The sequence below is a fragment of the Columba livia genome, chromosome 20 (assembly GCF_036013475.1).
Source record: "Columba livia isolate bColLiv1 breed racing homer chromosome 20, bColLiv1.pat.W.v2, whole genome shotgun sequence".
Taxonomy (NCBI): Eukaryota; Metazoa; Chordata; class Aves; order Columbiformes; family Columbidae; genus Columba; species Columba livia.
Genome location: NC_088621.1, coordinates 6548073 through 6572256, shown reverse-complemented (window position 1 = coordinate 6572256; position 24184 = coordinate 6548073). Strand labels below are relative to the sequence as shown.

General features: G+C 41.6%; 1 protein-coding gene across 17 annotated transcripts in view; it reads left to right on the top strand.

Moving 5' to 3' along the window:
• The window catches only part of CUX1 (cut like homeobox 1), a 263714-nt gene that overhangs the window by 77901 nt on the left and 161629 nt on the right, over positions 1 to 24184 (top strand). The gene's annotated exons all lie outside the window — the stretch shown is intronic.

The following is a 24184-nucleotide window of genomic DNA, read 5'->3' as shown; positions in this document are numbered from 1 at the left end:
AGGACGGGAAGCAGGTAGCTCTGGGAGACCGTAATTAGGGCAGATTTTATAAATATTTTTGTGTTCCTAAAAATGCCATCATGTATTATCTCAGCCGGTCATGACAATAACCAGCAGCAGGGGAGGGAGGAAGGGGAAGCAGAGAGAATTAATATACAGAGCAGCACTGTGGCCATTCCTCTTTTTAAGAAGAGATGCTACACGATGGGCAGCTTAACTAGAGCAGTAATAAATGCCACAACCCCTCTTCCTTTTTCCTACGAGCGGGGCGCTAGTAGGAAATTACAGCTTCATATAGAAAGCCTCCAAAAGGCGCGATGTCCTCAGATTTTCATGTTAAATCATGCTCAGGATTTTATAGTTTGGAGCAAGCTGTGTGCCAGAATCCTGAATGCTCCGTTGTGAAAGCAGCTTTTCAAAGTAAGGAAGAAACACGGTCCCAGATTCATTATGAGACTGTTGCAAGGAACTGCATTGTTTTTATGGCTGCGTATGCTTTGGCTCGAAATGGAGAAATCAAACAAGAGATTCTGCTGCTTATTATACAGGTGCATGAGTCAGCTTCTTGTTTAGTTTCTCAAAGCCTTTTCAATTGTGCAATAAAATAATGTTGAAATGCATTTTAGTACTAAACGTGTTGTTTCTCTTAAAAGCTTTGCTTCAGTCGTCTCTAAAACTGTTCAATTTGCCATCCATGCGATGGCAATTATCTGCTGTAGGAGTTTAAAGTTTGGCACCCAGATTTACCAAAGCACAGCTCAAGGTAAATTCTGATAACCCAGCTTAAGGTCAGATGGTGCAAATGAAAACAGAAGCGACCAAAGGAGACCTTTGTGCAAATATTGTTGTTCCTAATGCCGGTCCCAGGAGATACAAACACTTACTGGAAAGGTCTGGGTTAGAGGGAAAGGAAAATGAGATTCTTGCTGTTAGGATGTCCACAAAGTCTATAAGGAAATGCATTACTCACACTGGAGCAGAAAACCATGTTTTATGTAGCATGTAAGATTGGAATTTTTTTTGTTCTATTAAAAGAAAAAAAATAAATAAACCAGACCTTGTGTTTTTAGGAAATCGAGTTTCTTTTTGCCATGGATGGAATATTCTGGAAAACAGGCCTGTCTATGAGTTAGGCTGTTAGTCTTGATTTTCTTCTTGGATGGCTGAAGCAGTTGTTCCAACTTTAATTCAGGTTTATTAAACGTAGAAGGTACAGAGTATCAAAGCAGGGTGAAGCTTCCCAGTCCTGAATGGTCTCGGTTCCTGCCAAAGGTGCACATTCTTCCACTGCATCTGCCCTGGCCGGGACGGAAGGTTTGGGTTCAAATTATCTGTGACGTAGCTGAGAGCAAATAGGTTCAGGGAGTTCTTCCTGCCAGATCCAGAACATGAATGTTATCAAAACAAACCAACTCATTTTCCTTCCAATTAAAGAGAGAAGTCGTTCCTGTTTGAGCAAGGCATGAAAAATTGTGAATCTATCATCATGGTGATATAACTTTAGGATATAGAACCTTCATCCATGCAGTGTAATATGCTTTACAAAGGAGCATTTGGGAGAAAATAACTAAGCTTCATATTGCACTTGAGGAATTAACTTTAATTTTAGTCGTGGAAATTGGAAAAACCAATATAGTGAGGCAGTAATAATCAAGTAGAAACCAAGACGTGGTTCCATCCTTACAGGTATTTAAGCATTACGGTGTCTGTGGAAAGGAGAAAGTTAGATTTATACTTCTGTTGGACTTCTCTGCCAAGCTTATTAGCAAAGTGAATTAAAAATGGTCTCTTCTCTACAAGTTTTGTGCCGCTGGTTTTAGTGTTAACGTAGGATGATCTGCTTAGGATTGTTACGTGTATACAGAACACGTAGCTTTGGTATGGAGCAAAGGGGTTTAGAAATACCTAAACCCTTTAATTGACATCTTTGTATCCGTTCCAGATAAAGTTGTTAAACCTTGGCTGTTTCCATGCCAGCCATCCACTGGCAGGTCTTCTAGTAAAAGCCAATGTAAGAAGACATCCCTCGTGCTCTTGCTGTCCTTTTTCCAGCCTGTGGTGGGCCAGCAGGCCCTCTGGTTGTCACTCCACTGTTTCTTTATTTATAAAATGTATTTCTTGCTGTTTATTGTATTTCTTGCTGGTTTTCTCTTGTTCTGCATTGGAACATCCCTGATTTTATTTCTAAATGTTTATGCCGTACATTTATACTTGTCTTCAGCAGTCTCACCCGAATCTTTCATCCCTCAGGCTTTCTGCTTTCATTTGAGGCCACTGAAGACCTTGTGCTTTGGCCATTGGGCCCTTTTCATGCTCTTTTTCAGGGCGATTTGGACCTGTGTCCTTAACTGAAGTTGTTTAAGGTTCTGCCAAGCTCCTCTTAATGTCTTTTCCCTTAGCTTTGTGTGGTTTCCCACTTAATCTACCAATTATGTGGATTTGTCACTCTGTCTTGAGCGTGTATGTCTCACAAAACCCTCTCCTGTACCTAATCTGCCTCATTTGGAGTTGAGAATAGATTCCACAGCATGTCAGGGGTTGAAGGGCCCTGGAAAGCTCATCCAGTGCAATCCCCCCATGGAGCAGGAACACCCAGATGAGGTTACACAGGAAGGTGTCCAGGCGGGTTGGAATTTCTCCAGAGTAGGAGACTCCACAACCCCCTGGGCAGCCTGGGCCAGGCTCTGCCACCCTCACTGAGAAGTTTCTTAAGTTTAAGTGGAACCTCTTGTGTTCCAGTTTGAACCCATTACCCCTTGTCCTATCATTGGTTGTCACCGAGAAGAGCCTGGCTCCATCCTCCTGACACTCACCCTTTAGATATCTTTAAACATTAATGAGGTCATCCCTCAGTGTCCTCTTGTCCAGCTCCAGAGCCCCAGCTCCCTCAGCCTTTCCTCACACGGGAGATGCTCCACTCCCTTCAGCATCTTTGTTGCCCTGCGCTGGACTCTCTCCAGCAGTTCCCTGTCCTGCTGGAACTGAGGGGCCACAACTGGACACAATATTCCAGGTGTGGTCTCCCCAGGGCAGAGCAGAGGGGCAGGAGAACCTCTCTGACCTACTGACCACCCCCCTTCTAATCCACCCCAGGATGCTTCCCATTTTTTGGCCTTTTTTCTCCCTGCCACCGTCTCATGGTGCATTTTGCACAGTCTGTCCTCACTGGGCAGGATCCCAGGGCACATTCAGTGTGATGCTCAAGTACACGCTGTGAAGCCTGAAAGCAGCAGTAACAAGGTGTGACACAAGTTGATTGCCCTGATTTTTTTACTCCTTAAAAATGTGCAGAGTCAAGCCTGTGGTGGCTCTTCTGACACTGTGATTGAATTTACCGAATTCACTGATGTAAATACGTCCTGACCGTGCGTATTGGAGACCTCGTTGGAGTATGTATGTATATGCATTTATTCAGAAGCTCGTTGATCATAATTGATGAAGGCAAGGGGTGGGAGAGCAGAATTGCTAACTTTCTGGGGGATGCTAGCAATAGATACTGTAAGGAAATTAAGTATCTTTTTGAACTTGGTTAACTAGACATGCTGACAATTCCTGAAATATCATTTGCTGCTCAGTGCTTACAGTAAAGGTGCCATTAGGAGGCACCTACATAGAAATTTCATAAATGGTATCAAGTATCTGAAAGCCAGGAGTTATCTGTAGGAAAATCCCAGCTCTTAAGCAGCGCGGAGCTGCCATTTCTCCCTGTGACAGCACCACAGCAATTTCTTGGGATATAATACTCTATTTTAACCCTTTGGCTAATGTATATTCTTAACACGGATTGATGAGCCTGAGGATAATTGTTGCTTTCCCTCAATAGCCATGTTTGTGACCATTTTGGAGTGTAGGAGGGAAAGAGTTTAAACAGGTTATCTTCTGGTGCTGCTGGTGTTTTGAGAGGCCGATGGGGTTGGTGGAAAAGGCTGTTAGAGGGAATCTGGCCGGCAGCCGTGAACCAGGGTGCTGCTGGAAATCCATCCTAAAAGAACTTGGCCCTGCTGTGGGCAGCTTGGGATTTGAAAGCAGCTTTCCCTGGGTAAGGAAGGCTTAGCTCCTGCTGACTGGAGCCCAGGCTTGGGACAGACGTTAGGCTGGGGAGTTAGGAACAGCAGAGAGGAGTTAAAACTGGAACTGGAAGGAGGAGGTGGCAGCTCTTTGCTAGGAGACATAAAGTGGATGGGATTAGATGGTAATTTAGTGTTGGTAGAAGTGGCTGAAGATAATAGAATATATGCTGAAGATATGAATGAATTTGGTTTTTTATCAGGAGACCTGAAAACTGTATATAACCTTCATGGTTGTGCTGCAATTCTCACTTTACACTCCTGGTTCCATCTTCATGAATAAACTTTAAAAGAAAAAGATGTTTTTATGTTAACCGCAATGGCAACTGTGTTTTTAACATGTATTATTTTCTTAATGTTGGCACGATGGTTTTTATCGTATGTGGAGTTGTAAGAAATTGTAGGGAAATGTTGCATTAAGTAGATGAGCAGCCCTATAGAGTCGGGGCATTCACTGCTGACACTTGTGTAATTGTCCATTACCACTTCTTAAGAAAGCTCTCCTGCTCTTAGAATTGCCAGCATGGGGTCCTTAAGAACACCATTTTGGGTGGAAGGAAACACAGTTGTAATCAAAACAATGATTACCATCACATTCATTTAAATGCAGAAGGAGAAACTAATGTGTGCTCCGAAGGGATGTAAAAAATTTACAAGTAATTCCTGGTTTTGAGGTTTAGGTTTCTGATGTCCATGGGGAAAAAGTTAATTTCTTACCTTTCACTTTCAAGTGAATATTTTTGTATTCATTTCTCACTCTGCATTTAAATGACTGTGATGGTAATCATTGTTTTGATTACAGTTGTGCTTCCTTTCCCCTATAATGGTGTTCTTGAGTACCCCATGCTGGCAGCACTAAGAGCAGGGGAGCTGTTCTTAAGGAGGAATAATGGACAATTATGTGAACATTAATAGTGAATCTGTGGACTTCTCAGGACTTCTTACAGAAGTCTTTTTCTCTTTTTCTCTTCCTCGAAGATGTGGGGCAGCTCCCGAATATTCTTATCTAATCATACAAAGCGAATTTTAGCGGTTCTCAAGCAAACCCTCGCTAACCGCGCCTGCAGATCTGCCTTGGTTCGTCACGCAAAATAATTACAAACAGATCTCTGCATTCACCGTCCCGGCTGGTTGGACTTGTGTGTGTGATTCCTAAATACCAAACTGCAGGAAAACACTATAACTGTCAACACAAATACAGACTTTTTGCCATTAGGAATGGGTGATGACACGTTGTACGGAGCACACGTTCCCCGGCTCTGCCGCTCTCCCGTGCTCCCCAGCCACCCGCTCTTGTAATATTATTTCTATCGTTATTATTTTTTGTAGCAGGCGGCATATCTGGGAGCAGGGGATTAAAAGAATAATTCCATTTGGCGAGCAGCATTAGTACTTTCTGTTCTTTAGTAATATTAAATATCAGTAGGATATTATCAGGAGGTAGTTGGTTGACTGGAAACTTGTATATAAGTAGAGGGGGAGTTATTTGGTCAGTATTGTTTCTTTAAACATTTAACTATACAGGAGCAGCAACACTGCAAAAATATTCTATATGTCTGTTTCTAAATGCTTCTAATCCTGATTTTTATTTTAAAACCAAAAGATAGTAGAAATATAAAGCATTTTATTTAGAATTATGGAGCTGGTTGGGGTGGCTGTCAGTACAAAGGCTAATGCTATTTATTAAGGTCCTGGTTTTTATTTAATAGCCAGATGAATGGAACAGTTAATAAAAGAAATATTGCTTTATTCCCTGACATTTATGTCCTTGGTTTCCAATAAAGAATTGAAATTATGAATAGTTGATGGTTTAAATTGATGTTTTATGTTGAACGCTAGCTATAATTTCCCCTCTGAGGATTGTAATACCGAGAAACAGATGGTTTTTCACAGTAACAAATTGCGGTGTGTGTACTGTATATAGAGCTGCCTTTCAGATCCTTTCACCTTCGGCGCCGTCCCCGCGAAGGGCAGCGGGCGCGGGGGCTTTGGCTCTTCGCGGGACAAAGTCAATGCCGGAGGAAACACAACCTGTTTTTTCAGGTGCGGCGGGACCCAAAAGCTGCTGCTGAAACGGCTCCATTGAAACAAGGGCTCAGTAGTATAAACACTAAAGCTCTTGGCTGTTCAAACGCACGCTGAGCGTCGCCTGGCAGGCCGGGCTGCCTTTGTGATACTGCAGGTTTTGGAGAATTAACAAGAGTGGTAGCGGTGGGGGAAAGAACAAGTTTGAAGTTAAACAGGCGTCTGAAGTGCAGGTCCAGCGGTTTCCTTGTGGCTTCAGACTGAACTTCTGGCTGTATGCAGTTTGAAGTGTCTCGAGGTTTTATTGACGTTTGGTCTGAAGTGAGTGAGCGCTAAATGCTCTTGTTGATGCATTTTTAAACTGTTCTTCGATAATTGTTACTGTGGGGAAGTGGTGTGAGATGATTAGTGGAGAGTTTGGCAATCCACATTAAAAATAGACTTTTTATAAGCTAATTATCTAGGGAAACGGTTAGTAATTATCACTTTTAAATGGTCTCTACCAAGATTTACGTGTAATATTTGGATTAAGAGTCACTGTAAACTCAATTTAAAGGCAGAAAATATGGGGGTGAAAGGGTCCGAGCAATGGGGGGGATTGTGTCCAGTCTGCTTCACAGTTGGTGGGTTTGGTGCCATTGTGGGACTCCACAGCTGCTATGGGCAACATGGAGACTTTGCTGTTCACAAATACGATAGGTGATGTTATCGACACGCATTTAAAACACACAGGCTTCAACTTGAAAACGGCAGCAATTGCATAAGAGACTTTAATTGTTCAAAATTGAATAGCTTGGATCATAGGATTAAATTTTTAGTACTGATTTTCAAAAGAACTCTTATTCTAAGAAGTCATAAACTGCTTTCAAAATCCTTTTGAGCCAGTCGCTACTTACTAAATCTCAGTGTCCTTAGACTTCTATATGTCCTACAAGATTCGGGTCTGAACGTGGTTATTGCATACCTTGATTGTAAACAAATAGAAAACTATGAAGCAGTGAGGTTGCCGAGATGAAATACCATGTTAATAATCAGAGTTGGTTAACTAAATGCTATTTATAATAATTTTTCTGGATGTTCTGCTGATGGTTTGTATTTGAAATAGTGAAGAAATGCATCCGAAATCCTGCCCTTTACTGGTGTTCCCATTTGGCTCAGTGTCAGGAAAGGGCAGGTTACTGCGATTTGTCTGGTTCTGCACTATTGCAAACAGAGATAAAGCGCTAAGAACACCCCGAGTCCAGCGCTGGAACTCGGCCTGGCCGTCCACAAGGACAGCAAAGGTTGGAAAAGTTTAAGGTGGCTGGGAAAGCCATTTCACATGTACCAAATATGTTGTTTAATAAGTTACCTGGAACCAGTTTCTAGCAGTTTGCAACACGGAGCTTAAGCAGGAAAATGCAGTGAAGTCCTATCTCAGGTAACTGGAGCGTGGGTTATAATTTAAAAGGGAGCTTGCTGGGGCCAGCTTTATAAAGCTTGTGGAGCGAGAAAGTTACAGTCACAATAATTTAGAAGTGGTCATTTTGGCAGTAGTTTCTACGTATCACTTGAATAAGAAATACAAGACATGATTGTCATTAATTTTCTATTACAGAGCAGTGAGGATTTTTACATAAGGAGCTGTAGAAAGGGGATCAGCCCGCAGGTGATCAGGAGCCCAGTGTTTTGAAATTGGTACTGAGAAACATTTACTTTATTTACTATTTACTATTACTTTATTTAGTACCTCTTGCCCTGCAGAATACTGAGCTAATGCAGCTGGGTTTAACTTCCATATGAGGGAAGGATGGGAGAGAAGGAAGGTAGAGGGAGGATCAGGAGATCTGTACCTGCAAACAAAACAGGAGCAATTTGCACTTGTGTGTGGATTGTCTTTAACTACAGCTTTGGTTCCTTGACATTCACATAAGTGACAGGAAATATTAAACAGGTATTTTCAGTAATGTGAAGTGCTAAAATAAGCCTGATATTCTGCAGTCGTGTTCTCCAACTTAAAAAAAATATATCTATCTGTACCTATCTATCTGTACCTATCCGTATCTGTCTATCTATCTGTATCTATCCATATCTATCTATCTATCTGTATCTATCCGTATCTATTTATCTGTATCTATCCATATCTATCTATCTATCTGTATCTATCCCTATCTCTGTATCTATCTATCTGTATCTATCCCTATCTCTGTATCTATCTATCTGTATCTATCTGTATCTATCCGTATCTCTGTATCTATCCGTATCTATCTATCCGTATCTATCCGTATCTATCCGTATCTATCCGTATCTATCCCTATCTATCCGTATCTATCCATATCTATCTATCCGTATCTATCTATCCCTGTCTATCCCTGTCTATCCCTGTCTATCCCTGTCTATCCCTGTCTATCCCTGTCTATCCCTGTCTATCCCTATCTATCCCTATCTATCCCTATCTATCCCTATCTATCTATCCCTATCTATCCCTATCTATCTATCTGTATCTATCCCTATCTATCTATCTGTATCTATCCCTATCTATCTATCTATCTGTATCTATCTATCTATCTATCTGTATCTATCTATCTATCTATCTATCTGTATCTATCTATCTATCTATCTGTATCTATCCCTATCTATCTATCTGTATCTATCTATCTATCTATCTGTATCTATCCCTATCTATCTATCTATCTATCTATCTATCTATCGATCTGTATCTATCCCTATCTATCTATCCGTATCTATCCGTATCTATCCGTATCTATCCGTATCTATCCGTATCTATCCGTATCTATCCGTATCTATCTATCTGTATCTATCCGTATCTATCTATCTGTATCTATCCGTATCTATCTATCCGTATCTATCTATCTGTATCTATCCGTATCTATCTATCTATCCGTATCTATCTATCTATATCTGTCCCTAACTATCTATCTATGTATATATATTTATTTTTTTTCCTCCTTCTGGCCTGGAAATTGTGTCCGGGTGGAACTGGGGGAGGTTGGCTCCCTGCCCGGGGTTTCTGTCTGTCTGCTGCCCTGGTCTGAACAGGAAACGCCAGGCAAATCCCAGCCGCGCATGCACCCCGAGCCCGAGATGCCGCGTCCCCCGGTCTGGTGTGTGTGGCGGGTTGGGGCGCGGGCCGGTCCTGCAGCACGCTGCTCTCCAGCCGTGTGCGCAGCACATGTGCAGCAGCTCCGGCTTCTCTCCTGGCAGCTGCCCCGAGCCGTGCGTGTGAACAGAAAATTGCAAACAGAAATGTAATGTTCCTAGTGATGTTTGTTTTCTTCAGGCCGCATAGTCTTTGTGTACGTCTCTGGATGAGCAGTAACATTTTAATAGCGCTTCCTTGTGACTTGAACGGCGATGGGTGTATCAGTTCTTAAAAGGGACTGAACGGAGAAAATGGATGAGATTTCTTAATATTCTGTCTTTCGGTTCAAAACCACTACGTATCTCTTAAAGATCAAATTTGGTGGCTTTGCTAAGTCACTTGTGGCGTGTGTTGAACAGCAAACAGTTACTCGTATCTCAGAAACATAAGAGGTTATGCCAAATAAATCAGCACTCCCTTTTTTCCTAATAGTTCTATCTGTTGATGATTTATTTACTTGCTCAGGAAAAAGCACAACTCGTAATGGGTGCAAATGTCTTTGATTTGCAGGTTCTCCTTTCTCCAGAAGTCTGAGGTGTGGGACCTCTGGCTCTTGCTGGAGAAGCTGCTGTTGGCAGAGCTCTCGTACAGGGGAGGCTGAACAAAACACGCTAAGCCGTGTGTTTGTACATAATAAATGGGAGGTATTAGGCAGCCATACGTTGTAAGAAAGAAATACCTTGAATTTCCATCTCCTAATCCACTTGTCTTTGTCGTACATGTATGCACAAAACATTAGTATAGCACTTAATAAATGGAATAATAGTAGACTTAGTGCTACCTATAGCAGATTATCATTTGTGTGCGCGCAGCTGTGTTATCGGGAGATTAAATGAACCCTGAGGAGCCCCTGCTTCACAGTGAGATTTGATTTTCCTCTGCAAGAATGCTCTTTAAACTACCGAGTGTCGCGCTTGTGCTGCAAATATTTGGCCGTACAAAGCCACCAGGAGCAAAGTTTTGAACCCACTTACCTGTCTCATCAAACCGCTCACCTGGGCTGAGCAGTGAGGGCCTATCACTGTTAACACACAGGATGGATTATGGGCAGATTAAACCCTGGCTCCTTGATTCACCGCAGCAGAGCTGAGCGGGTTGCAAACAGGGTGAGTATTTTGGTGCCTCAATGGCTTCACCACCACTAATGACACAACCCCAGCCGCCCATAGAACTGCTGCTCAAAGCTCCTCCCTGTTTATTCATCTATTTTGGAAACCTTGGCACGAGGGAGCACGAAAACTATCACCTTACGTAAATCCTCGCAAGCTATTCGTGTAACTAGACAACTTTGCTCGTGCTGTTTGATTCACAGTCCTCTGCTCATTTGGTTCTTCCACATATTAACGGGTTTGATCGCTGCTCCATGTAAATGAGGCATAATCTGAAGCTGTCAGACCTAAACTGTGTCTTGAACATACACTAAGTGAATTTATTCAAATTTCTCTTTAAAGCCAGGAATACTTACAATAAAACTTGTCAGAGCTTCAGTTAACAGTTTTCATTGGAAGTATTTCTGGTTGTGAAATACAAAAACAAGCCCAAAAATGACTTTGTGAGCTGATATTATTATATTTGCCTTACACATGGAAAACTCATGTTGCGATTTCAACAACAAATGAAAAAATTGTCAAACTCCTATGAAAATTAATTAAGCTCAAACTTCTATGAAAATTAATTAAGCCCAAACTCCTATGAAAATTAATTAAGCTCAAATGGAAATGCGTTAAAACACTTCACAAATTTATACTAATGTGGCTTGTAACAATCACAAGAAAAGAGCAGCAGCCTCTGTTAGGAGGGCTTTTAATTTCGGTTGTGCTGCCTTTTCTGTCATAGGCTGAAATTGGATATATATTAAAGTGCAAACAGTGGACTCATTTTTATTCTTTATCTGTGATGTTCCTAGTGAAGTATGCTACAGAAAACTGGCTCTTGTAAGCAGCAGACTCTACTGTTTTCACTTTGGATGCTATTCGATTAGTACCTCTCCCCCCATTTCTCTGTTCTCCTTTATCCCGTCTAATACAAGACTTGCATCCTTGCTGGGGTAGAGCCCAGTGTGGAGGGAGCTCCATCCAGTCTTGTCTGGATTTTTGTTGGTGTTACTGTAATACAAGTGTATAAAATTTAGGGACATGCTTTACAACTTTGAGTGAAAGAAGCACAAAAATAAACAATATATACAGTTTGTTATGTAACTTGAAAACCTGAATTCCTAACTTCTGAGATGCGAGAAAGGCTGCCTGTAGTAAGAAACCATCAAAAGGAACAATAGGAAGAGCAAATTGTCTTTTTTTAGCTACTAGTATAATATTTTGGAACTGAATCAAGGCTATAGCTTATGAATCTCATTTCCTCCCTTAGCTGTATCAAATGCAGAAGATGAGTATATCTCACAAGCCTTTTTTGCCACGTTAAGAAAATTTAAACCAAAATGAGGCGTTAGGGAACTCATATGAGGATATTTTTGGTACTTAAGTCCTCGGTTGAAAGGGAGAGGTCTGATAATCTGCAGTTTGGCCAGACTGCCCGGACCATCCTTGAATTTTGGCCTGTAGTCTAATGGCAAAACTGATAGAGTTTAGCCCTAAATTCAAAACATTATCTTACCCAGTCGAAAACATTATCTTTGTCTAGTCTGGTGTCCAAGGCGAAGCAGAGACTTTAAACATGAGTCGAATCAAATGTGGGGATGTTTCCTTAGCAGGCCCGACGTGAGCAGGAAATTGATCCTCCAGCACAAACACCCCGGGTGCCAAAAGCTCCTTCTTCACAAAGATAATCAGGCACAAAACACTGCAAGTCAATCAGTTTCGGTTCAGTGTTTACATTCAGTTCAGTTTTAATAAGCATTTAATTAGTTCTTAAAGTGTATTTGAAGCCTTCAAGTTGGGCCTTGTAGACAATGAATGATGCCTGTGATTCTTGCTTTGTTACTGGGAAGTGAAACCAGATGCAGGTTCCTCACTCAAGTCCAGACTCTAGCTGGCCAAAAGCCATGGAAGATAGGCGGGTTTATCATTTTGGAAGTTATTTTGTGCGCTCCGCTAAAATTGGCCATCGCATTATGGAAAGGCATTGATTCCACATAATGTATGAGTTACTGGAACAGAATTCACACACGTAAAGCAGCAGAATCTCATCCCTCTGTTCAAAAATAGGGGAAATAAGATATTAGTTTATGGTTAATCTAACAACTTCCCAAGTTATTGTTGCAATATAGCAATATTAATTTCCTTATAATTACACGGGTGTGCACTTTAAGCCTGCTTTGTGTCCTTTGGGACCAAATTCTTGCCCTGAGTGAGAAACCAAGCTCCCTTTTGTGTTGGGAATCATCGTGCAGTTTGAGGCAAGGATTCCGTCCAAGCCGTTCCCTCGTTATTTGGTATTTGCTTGTGAATTGTCTTCAGGCTCCACGGGTTCCTGCAGCACCCCTACATCGACCTGGTCTTGCCGCTGCTCCTGGGCTCTGCAACTTATTGTTTTCACTTGCTCAAGGTTTGTGTGGTGTTGAAGAACTACCAGAAGCCATATCTTCTATGATGACTGTGTAAGAAATAAGCGTTTTAGATTTACTTGTTAAAGCAGCTCTATCTGCTGTCTTGCTGCTTTTGCTTCTTGGGACAATCTGTGAAGGATCCTCCCTGAGGGGATGCAGGGGGAAAATCCTGCTGTGTTTGTGATGCATTTAATCCACAGCCTGTCTATACACTGAAATAAATAGAGCGTTCACCTTTCTGTTTGTGGATTCCTTTCAAATACAATTACAGTGTCACCTGTGGCATCCCGATTCATCAAGATCTGTACTAAGCACTTCTGAATCTTATTGACCACTTGTTTTAGAGGATGATAAATCCCTGTTCTCCCAGAGCAAATGGATTTAATAGAGCAGATTTTTTTCTTTGATTTATGTTTGCCATGACCAGAAAGCAGAATTTCAGCATTCAGTAGACAGTGCTCCGCAATTACAGAGTCTGAGGTAGGCAGTGTCAGTCCTGCTGCTGCGTGACAAATTGTGTGAGAAGGCTCGGTGACAGTTCGTGATATGTTCATATAGAACCAGAGCACTTGTTGCAGTTGTTGCTTCGACATTAAACTTCCTTGAAACCCAGCTTTGAATTTAGAAGATGCCTCTGTATAGACATGAGCTCAAGAACTTAGTGCTTAGAGAATGAAGAGAGTCAGAACGAGGCCTTTGTATTAGACCTGAAAGCAAGGATGAGATATTTTAATCCGTGTGGTCTTTAAAAAGTCGAAGGAGTTTGCATTGTACAGGGTTTGGAAGATTATAGTGGACATTTGAAAATTATTTTTATCCCTCATTCTGTAACATCATCGGGGCATAAGAAGCAATCCTGATTGCATTTTAGCAAGCTACAATGTTAGTGCACAACAATGAAGACATTAAGGCATGGCACGCTGTGCCTATATGGTAAAATTAGATAAACGGAATAGAATAACCAAAACATTTTGGCTGATGGAATGGGAATGTGGTGACAACGCTGTGTTTGTGTATTGTCACAGTAAATGAATATCTGAATCGCAAGTGTTAGCGATGACGAGTGCCACTGGACTTCATTGACCATAAGATTAAGTGACTTGCGCGCGGTGGTTTCTCCAGCTGCTCCTGACGTGACACGTATTGGTTTGTATGTGCCATACACAGTGATATTTATGGCATATCTGGGCCTATTGCTTATCACAGTATCACAGTATGTTTGGGATTGGAAGGGACCTCAAAAGATCTAACCATTTCATCGTTTGTAGTTAGAGCCGTGGGATATGGTCCAGAAATAGCTGTGTTTACTTACTGTCGTCATTACATTAGAATGGGACTGGTCTAAATAATGAAATCCCCAAAGAGCAACATCTCACTTGAAAACCGTATGTCAATAGGGCTTTAAAATGGCTTGAATGTGAAGAGGATGTTACACAAAATAGATGGATTATGCCAACCTGAAGATAGGAATTGACATTTTTCAAACAGATGTCATTGATAATTTATACGTGGCTTTAAAAATTAAACTTTATATAGAAGCTGACTTAAAAATGAAGTGTTGTCAATGTTCAAAGTGCATTAGGGGCATTAAGTGAAAACGTACGCTACACTCAACGGTACTTAAATACTTCAGAAGTCAGGAGCGACCGTGTCATTTGAAAGTCTGCTCGTGTTCAATATTAAAGGCTCACATGGGTCTGCTGGGTCCCAAATAATGTAGTTGTGCTCCTGGGAAGTGTTCTGAAAATCGTAATTATCGATTTTATTTCTTACACTTCCGATTGAAATGTGAAAGCGGAGCGTGTGATTCGTGGAGAAAAAGACACTTTGCTGTCTAAAATTATTAAATTAGCTTTCTGGTTTAGTAAGGTGTACAAACTGCGTATTGATGGCCTCGCTTCACCAGCAGCTTGAGGGTCACTCAGCAACAGGCGCCTGCTCTCTGTGCACGGGACAGCGACACAGAGCTGGGACAGTTACTGGCAATCTTTCTGCTGCTTTTGTGGAATCAGGATTTCCTTTTTTTAAAAAAACACTTGTTTTTTGTGTGCTTGTTTTTAAACTGATCCATTAAAACGAGGTGGGGGTTAATACACACTTCGCTAAGGAAGAAAAATAACCAAAAAGCCCCCCACCCCGAAGCTCAGCCCAGGAAGATGGGAATTCTGAGATAATACTCCGTGTGCCCAAAGGGACAATACTGTGTCTTGTTGCTGTCTATATTTAGCTACCATGCTCATACACAACTTAAAATACCTAGAATAGCAAGAAGAATTTTCTTCCCCCTTCGTTTGAAGTGGTACAGTGTAGGGTTGTTAATTTTGGCTTATCACAGCTGACACTTGAGGAGGGGGGAAAATATAGTGGTTTGAAGCATTAACTCTCTCCACGTGTGCCCCTTGCGAGGAGCCCTCTTGACTCCTGGGGAACTTTCTTGCCTGTCTTAAATTATATGTCCCCCATTTAAGAGAAGTTCACAGGTCACTTAGTTGATTTAAAAGCCATTGTTGTTTGTGCAGCTGATAAGGGGCAAAAAAGCTATTAGTTAGCAGACCTAGTTCGGAAAAGATTGTTAATAATTTTAGCTTCCTACTTGCATCAACTGAAATTCTCCTGATGAGTTAATGTAAACAGTATGATTTATATTTTAATAGTCCTTTACATGAAAATCACACAATGTCAGGGGTTGGAAGGGCCCTGGAAAGCTCATCCAGTGCAATCCCCCCATGGAGCAGGAACACCCAGATGAGGTTACACAGGAAGGTGTCCAGGCGAGTTGGAATGTCTGCACAGAAGGAGACTCCACAACCCCCTGGGCAGCCTGTTCCTGCACCTGAACTTGCTGCGCCCTTTGCTTGGGATGCACAGAGAAGTTTTTGGATCCAGCTAAAAGAAGCCCTCAATATTGTACCACATACTGTTGTTTTTTATGTATTAGTTTAAGCACCTTTTAAAAATCACTGTGTGTATAAGAGATGGTGATAGAAGTCAAAACAGAGTATTTTTCTGGATTAAAGGCATTGTTGGAATTCCTTTATAAGCCCCTGCGTACATCACTTGCTGAGCTTTGACCTCCCCTCTTCTTTTTGAGTGCAGAATTACCTTCTTTAACCAGCTTGTGCCAGACTTCTCATGTCACTTGGTATTAATTGATATTTCAGGTAAGCAGGAATGGAAGACATCTGTGTGCTGAGGTGCACATCTTCAATAACAGCAGAACAGTGTAATGCAAACATGAGCTCCGCAGCATCTTGTTCTGGTCCAGAAGTTGTTAACAAAAGTTAGTTTTGACTTCAGTGTATCTCAATTGTGGTATTTTTAGCATGTTGTATAGAGTGGGGAGAATGCTTTTGAGAAAAGCAGTTGACAGTTTACGTCTAATTTGGTGCTATTGCAGATTGAGGGTAGGAATAAGGTAGAAAGTTTGAAGTTTAGGTTAAAGTGATTGTAGATAACTTGATCTGTAGTTGCCATATATAGTCATACAGGGAAAAGTCTGCACAAATCCTCCAGGCGGTCGTGGGCTTCTCTGATTCATCTGGCGGAGCCAAACAGCTCCAGCCAAGAGATAGGGAATTCGTTAAACTGCAGGGAATTTGTTAAACTGCATTAAGTTCCTAAATTGCCGTAGCCCAAAGGAACGGTTCTGCCTTTTTAAGGGGGAAGAGAAGGAGGGAGCAGACAGGGAGGACAGTCCATCATGAAGTCTCTGCTTTTGGAAAGTTTCAAGAAGATGAGTAACATTCTAGAGCTCGGTGAAAAAACAAATCGCACAAATACAAAAAACTTGAATTAATTTCCGTTGCTGTCATCAAAAGCTGCCTTTCTAAATTTAGCCGTTTCCTATGGACGCTCAGCCTGTGCTAGCAACAGTAAAACAATTTTTCCTTAAGTGCAATTTGTCACCTCCTCCTTCCAAGTTAGTCGAAGATAAGTGCGTATTAGTTCTGTTGATTTATTATTATACAAGTATGTCTCATTTTAATCTGCTATTGAGCTGGTTGTGATTCAGTGCTAGGCTCGCATGGCTTTAGTGTGCCCAGCAATCACAGGCTGCGCTTGTTCTGTCTTCCCATCTCTCCTTTGTTTAATCTCCAATCCTCTGGGTTTCTTTTCCTGCTCCTTTTCTCTCTTTCTCCTCCCCAAATACTGCAACAGTTCAGAGTTCAGCAGATGAGTTTGGGAATTAGTCCCAGCTGAGAATATATATGACAGTGATGAGAAGATGCTGCTGCTCCAAAGCACTTTATGTGGGTTTTTCTTTCTTAAGTTGAGCTAACAAACAATAAATGTATTGAATAAGTCCACAGTGAGATTTTGCTTGTCATCGTGATTCATTTATATCTACTGCATGCTACCAAAGCCTATAGGCCTGAGTGTGTGTCTGTAGGAATGTGCCAGGAAATGTAAAGGCAGCAACAGTTTGTTTTCTCTGAATTGCTTCACTTCCTGAAGCAACATGAAAAGATCTGTGCCATAAGTTTTTATTTATTTAGGTCAGGAGCATGACAGGTATATTAATTTTGAGGTGTTTTTAGCAGGTATGCTAAATTAGATGTAGCAAACCCTTTGGGTCTATACCCTGATGGTTTTGAGCTTGTTGTTTTTCCATCTTTGAGTTTTTCGTCTTCGTAGGAATCCAAAGTCATCGCCTTAGCTGTATTTAAAGGGCGATGCCTGCAGAACACATGGTAACTCCCCACATAGAAGAGGTCGTGGAGAATATAGAGATAGCGCCGAGATGACGGTCACAAGAGTTGTAGCAAACGTAAGCCATGGATTTGCAGGACAGCAGCTTTTCACCCCGACCCCCCTGAAACAACTCGTTTGCTGTAGGAGCAACTGGAGTTTGAATAAAACTGAGCGGTCAGGATCAAGATTAAGCGAGCAAATCTTATAAAAAGATTATTAGGGGATTGCGTAGTATTGGATTTTCTTGCATTGGAATCATAGAAAAAGGCTGGCGGTAATGATATAAATCAGTAAATACACCTGTGTTCTTACATGCAGGTATGTCAGAGGATGATTAATGCACGGTCTGTTCACAGCTGTATTTTTAACCTGTATTTAAAAGATAAGTATGGAAAACAATTTTGCAATATCTGATATCTCGGAAACGCACAGACTGCCCCCCTCCTCCCCCAATTTACGTATAGTCTGTAAGGATCTGTGAGGATGAAGCCTGATTCTGTAGTATTATATTTAACACAGAATTATTATTTTTGGAAACTTAACCTGAATTTGAAGCAAAGTGCTTGTATTTTGGAAATCTTTCCACTTGGCCAATATCAGGTTTTAAAACATGAATGTTTTTTAGTACTCTCACTTTTCCCAATTAAAACTGTACATTGAAATGAATGATTTCTCAGTGGTCCTCCCCATCTTTTCCTGGAGACAGAGGAGAAATCCACGTATCATCAGGTTTCTGATCTCATCCCGGTGCTGAAGTAGGTGCGCACTGATTCAGACCCAGCTCTGCTCGGGGTGGAGGGAATATGGAAAATTACAGGCGCAATTATGGTTTCACATTAAATATTCTTCTTTTTAAATCCACCACGTGAAGCATTAGTCTGTGTTTGAACTGGCGGTGTTAATTGGACCACAGTACTCGGATGCATTTTCTGTGGAGTCATGGCCCATGTCATTAGCTTCTCATTAGACACGTTAATTTTTTAAGACTCATAATAATTACCTTTTTTTCAGAAGTTCCCCGTTTTACACCGAAGAGAAACCTCTGTTCTGCAGGCTGTAATTCTGAATAATCAGGGAAGCATTGTGAACTCTTTCTCTATGGACTTTCAAAGTGGAAAATGAGAGCACTGGAGCAAGAGATGCTGCAGGATGTGATTTGGTTCGAGTGTTAAGGATCTTTTCTTTTCCTGGAAACCTCAATTGCAGGCGCAGTCACCTGTGGAACGACCTGGAGTTTTTGGAGGGTTCTGGTTAGAATTTGGCAAATGTAGGTGAGGCTGTTTATTGGGATGTACAACGAAATAGTCAGTTTGCTTTCAGTTCTGTTGGGCAGATAGACTCGTCTCATAAAATCCACAGGTACTCAGCAGCTCAGGGCTAAATAATTATCTTTATATATGGGACCATTAGCCGGAATATCACAGAATCATTGAATCGACTGGGTTGGAAAAGACCTCAGAGATCATCAAGTCCAACCCTTGGTCCAACTCCAGTCCATTGACTAGATCATGGCACTAAGTGCCATGTCCAATCTCAGTTTCAAAACCTCCAGGGCCGGTGAGTCCAGCACCTCCCTGGGCAGCCATTCCAATGCCTGACCACTCTCTCTGCAAAGAATTGCTTTCTAATCTCCAGCCTAAATTTCCCCTGGCAGAGTTGAAGCCCATGGCCCCTTGTCCTATTGCTGATGCCTGGGAGAAGAGACCGATCCCCACCTGGCTAGAACTGCCCTTCAGGTAGTTCTGGAGAGTGCTGAGCTCAGCTCTAAGCCTCCTCTTCTCCAGACTAAACAAGCCCAGCTCCCTCAGCCTCTCCCCATAGCTCTTGTGTTCAAGTCCCTTCCCCAGTCTTGTATCCTTTTAAATCCATATGTTTGTTAAAAATGATGCTTGATTTTCTGCATGTATTGATGAGCTGTTAAACAAGTAATCCTTTTTTTTTTCCCCTACTGGAATTTTAGTGACCAGGCTTTCATTTCATTAGAATTAGCTCCTTCCAAAGATCTACCTGAATCATTTTTGTTTGAATTAACTTTTTTCCGTTCCCTAGCAACTCTGGTTTTTACGTTCTGGCTCGTTTCTGTTCAGTGTCTTTTCTAGCCAATGTTAACTCGTCGCTTTATAAATGGCGGCAAGGTTTTAACGTGGTTCTAAAAAGCATCGCTCACTATGCAAATTTGTAAAGTTAGTTAAAAAAAATTCTTTTTCTATTATATACGGTATGCACGTGTATATATACACATATATGCGTGCAACAGTTCTTCTTTCACACAGTTGGTTTTTTAAACAGTTGTGAAGGTAACCAGGCTGTTTATACATTGCTGCACAGAACCAGAGTAAACTTGTTAGCTTTTTGTTTATTTTAACTGGGAAGAAGCCCTAAGAGGATTCCATTAAGACTTGTGCAAGCGAGCGGTTCCATTGAAACCATCCCAGACCCAAAGCAACGTGGCCAGGAGGCATCTCCACAGATGCTCCATTTGTCTCCATTTGCCTCCTCCCAGTGACAAAGGGACCACAGGGCCAGCCCTAAAATGCTCCTCGCTCCACACTCATTCCCCTATGGATCGTGAAGAGCCAAGCGGGCTACGGAGTTTGGTAGAAAACACGGGTGTTTCTACAAAGAAAGTCTTGAAACTCCTCATGTCGAGGCCACTTTTGGGGTTGTCGTGTGGCTCCAGTTTTGCAAAACAGTCCGAGGTGGTTGAACAGCAAAGATTCTGCCTCTTTGCATGGAATATCTCTTGGTGTTTATTCCGTGGGTTTGTTATGCCCCGCTTCGTAACCTTTCTGAAGTGCAAGCGGTTCCCCCTGAATTACAATGCATGTGGTTTTGCTTAATATTCTTTAAGCTCAAGTCTGCTCTCCGTTCACAAATGGAATATATTTTCACTTCTTGCAGGGTGGGTCCATACACTGAAAAATAGGTCAAGAACAGTAATCTAAATCTACTGCTAATAAATAATTAAAGCTAATGGAATTTGCACAAGATCTGTGAGCTAAAATATTTCAGAAAGTACCGTGCTGTACATTTTGCTACTGTAAATCAAGATTTTTTATTTATCATTGTGCTTGGTTGAAACGTATCTATAAATGTAGCTTTGAAAGGATTTTTTTTTGATACAGAGAAAATATTGGCACGTTAGTGTATTAAAATAACTAAAAATATCATAGAAAATTGATAACATCACGATTCATTCTTTAGTGATCGGATTTTGAGTAAATACTGTAGCAGACTTAAGCAATAAGAGATTTTATATCTCATTAAATCATAGTGTAAATTGAGCAATAAATTGTTTGCTCATGATTTAATTTGCGTTATATTTTAGGAATTGAGTCACCTAAGCTACTGTACAGTACCTGTTTGGACAACTGTCTGGGATCTCGGTTTCGTATCTTTTAGAGCAAAGCAAAGTAGAGCTTGTTGGAATTAATTAAATATAAAGACTTAAATGTTTCCCTTAGTGTGCCCATGGTCTCTGCTGGAAAAATTGCATACTCTATATTTTTTATCATAATTGTGGATGCAACAAAATAACATTTAAAACTTGTGGTTTGGTAGGTGAGTGTCCGATTGAGTGATCCCGACTTGTCCACCAGTTTACCCATAAAAAGGTGAAACGCTTATGCTTGCTGACACTCCCTAATTAACCAGCAGAACTGCCTCCTTCTAATTACAGTTAACTTGCTGATTTCTGTGTTTCGCAGTGACAAGTTGTGTCCTTGCAGTGTGTAATAATCAAACACACCTTGGAAGTCAATGCCAGCGTTCTTCCCAAACCCTTCATGCCTGGCTGCTTTTTACCTCTCCCCCTTTCAGCTCTATTATATTTATATTATGAGAGAGAAGCCCTACGACATTACCGAGCTAATAGCTTTTTGGACGAGTGCAGGGAGCCCTGGCTGTGAGGGGACACAGAGAAATGTCCTCCCAGCCAAAAGACACAAAGATCCATCACAGCTGCCTGCCCGTGTTTGACACGAGTTCCTCTGGAGGCCACGCTGCTTCTTCTCTCTGTGTTGATTGAACTGACAAATACCTTCCCACACAGTCATTATATGTATTTTATTGTGGGTTATTGTTGTTTTGGGTTTTGCTTTGCTTTGTAAGTTCTCACGAGAAGGTACCCAGAGTCCCAGCATTCAGCCCGGCCGGTTTTGCGTTAGTTCGTTATTACGTGTGGGCTAACGAGGAAGGAAACGCGCGAGGGCGAGATGGCAGGGAAGCCGTAGCATCTCGCGGGTGATAAGGCAGCTCAAAAATAGGTTGTGACAGCTGAACTAATGATGTCACCGATGCTGATACAAGGGGGCTGCTTCTCATTAGGGTTCCTCTGCCAGACACGGTGACATTCGGCAGCCAGTGCGTGTCTCCAGTAGACGATACAGAGAACAAATCATAGGAAATGTGGTGCGGGGGGTGTACAAAAGAACATTTGCCCGTTGTTTTTTTCTTTGTTGTTTTACAAGGGCGCAATATTTCTGTAGATGGTAAAGGTGCGTAGGTCAGGCTTAGCCTTGCTGGACCGCTTTATCAAAGCGGGGTCATAGGGCTCTTGTTGTGACATTTAGAGATAAGCGTTTTGGAGGTAAATGAGACGGAGCAGCCTGTGCGGAGATCAGGAGGTGCCGTGTAGCTTCAGACCTCAAGTAAATTACAAATACAGTGTTGGTAGCCTGACCATTGATACGTCCTTTGTACTGTACACAGTGTATTAAATAGGGGTTGATAAATAATGTAGTTTAGTTGTCAGAAAGATGCATTTGTTGCCCAGTTTTTTACCATAGATTTGTTCTCGGTTTATTTTCCGTGGAGTTATTTCTAATGAGAATGGAAGGGGAGTTAAAAATTGCTTGGATTCAGATTTCATTGTGTAGCTGCTTGATAAATATATAAACTTGTTGCTTATACTCTAGTAAAGGGAAAATGCTGTATTAGCTTTCAGCTATCAGATTTGATTCAGATAATGATACAGCATCCTAATTCATAGTCTCTACTTCAGATATTGAGTCTGTCTGTGATAGAGCCTTTTTCAGAAAACTGCTCTACCCTGATAAATCATCCAGAGAGAGAGAGAATGTGCATGTTTAGATGGCATGGAAAAAGAGGGTAATAATGCGATTGTATAGGAGTACTTGAATATTTCAGTGTGTTGATAAATTATCATTTGTTTTAATGTGGAGTTACATGTACCCTTTTATCTGTTCTGCTGGATCACCGTGGTTTCCCAGCTGTATGGGAGTGCTGGAGTTGGTTGCTTTTCCTGTTTTGATCACAGCCCAGGCAGTAAAGGCCACTACGCTTTAAACAGATAATAAATCACACCGTGTCCTTGCTAACCAGCGTTACAGATTCCCCCAGGTCTGAACCGAATGTCCGTCTTTCTGTTCAGTTTAGTGCAAAGATGGTAATATTCTATCTGATGTTACTGTCATATTTTGAGACAAAGGAATTTTTCCAAACTGCCAAAAATAAATCTCGGCAGCAGAGTTTTAGCCAGTGACTCGAGGCATATGGATTCCTGACTTCTGCCTGTTTATTTTTACTTCCCTTGTGTTGCGAGCTGTCTGACGTTTTGATGCTGTTTAGTTAAGGCAAGAATTACAAAAGTAGCCTATAAACTCTTTCCAAGAAGGGGAGGAAGAAAGGGAAGAAAACCAGAAATGTTGTGAAGGTGTTTATGCCTTTTGTGATGGCGTGTGCCGTTCATCCACTTGCCTGCACGCGTATTGGGTTGCATTTGAAAAGCTTGAGCAAATCCCTTTCAGTGCCTTTTGTTAGGCCGTTTGCTCTGTGAAGACAATGGAGTTGGGATGCTCTGTCTCTGTTGTTCGGCAGCAACAGATTTGAAGTTATTGCTAAGGTTTCAAGTTGTCCAAGCGTTTTCCCTGTTAAACTGTGTGCTCTGCTGATCAGCGTGTCCCAGGATCGCCCGGATTGATTACCCTGGGATAACCCATCGCTTGCAATGGGACTGAGTCACTTGCAGCTGCATTCTCCTCTGTCATTAAATGTCTTAAAAACAGTTTTACCAGCCACAAAGGCTGCTGTCTAAATCAGGATCAGCATGATTTTTTAATTTAAAGAAATGTTGCTTTGCTTGGGTGTTACAATCTCCCCCCATTTTATAAAGTTCAAAAGGGCGCCAGTATCCTGACTGTAAGTCTAACGTCTCGTGTTTGTAGTTTTGCTCTGCTTTAAAACCTACCATGTCAGATTTTGGCCCTGAATGTGGGCATTTATTTTACTGTGGATGGTTATTTTTACTTTCTTCATTATCATCATCATCAGGTTACAAAGAGAATGTTACAAAACGTGCAGCCCTTTGGTCTCCCAGAACAGTCAGAAGCGGGGAAAACCTGCTCAACCTGCCGGTTTGCTTTGGTAGAGGCGCAATTTGTAGATACTCATGATATACAGGGACAGTATCTACCCTTTTTCTGCCCTAAAATAGCAGAAAATATCAGGAAACATTTAGGTAACTTGACTTGCTCTGAGAACAGAAGCGTCGTTTGGTTTGGCGCCAAAGAGGGAGCTTATAAAGCTGCAACGTTATCCTCATCTTGATAGGGATTGACTCTGCTCGTGCAATAACCGTGTAAGAAGTGAAATTTGGCTGCTGATTTGCCTTTGATGGCTTCCTTTGTGTTTGGCCCCCTAAGCCATTTCTCAGGGCGCCAGAGAACTCCTGATGCTCCAGCTCTCTGCACGACTTGTCATTTCAGTGGCAAAAGTCACTTTTCTCAAGAGCCTACT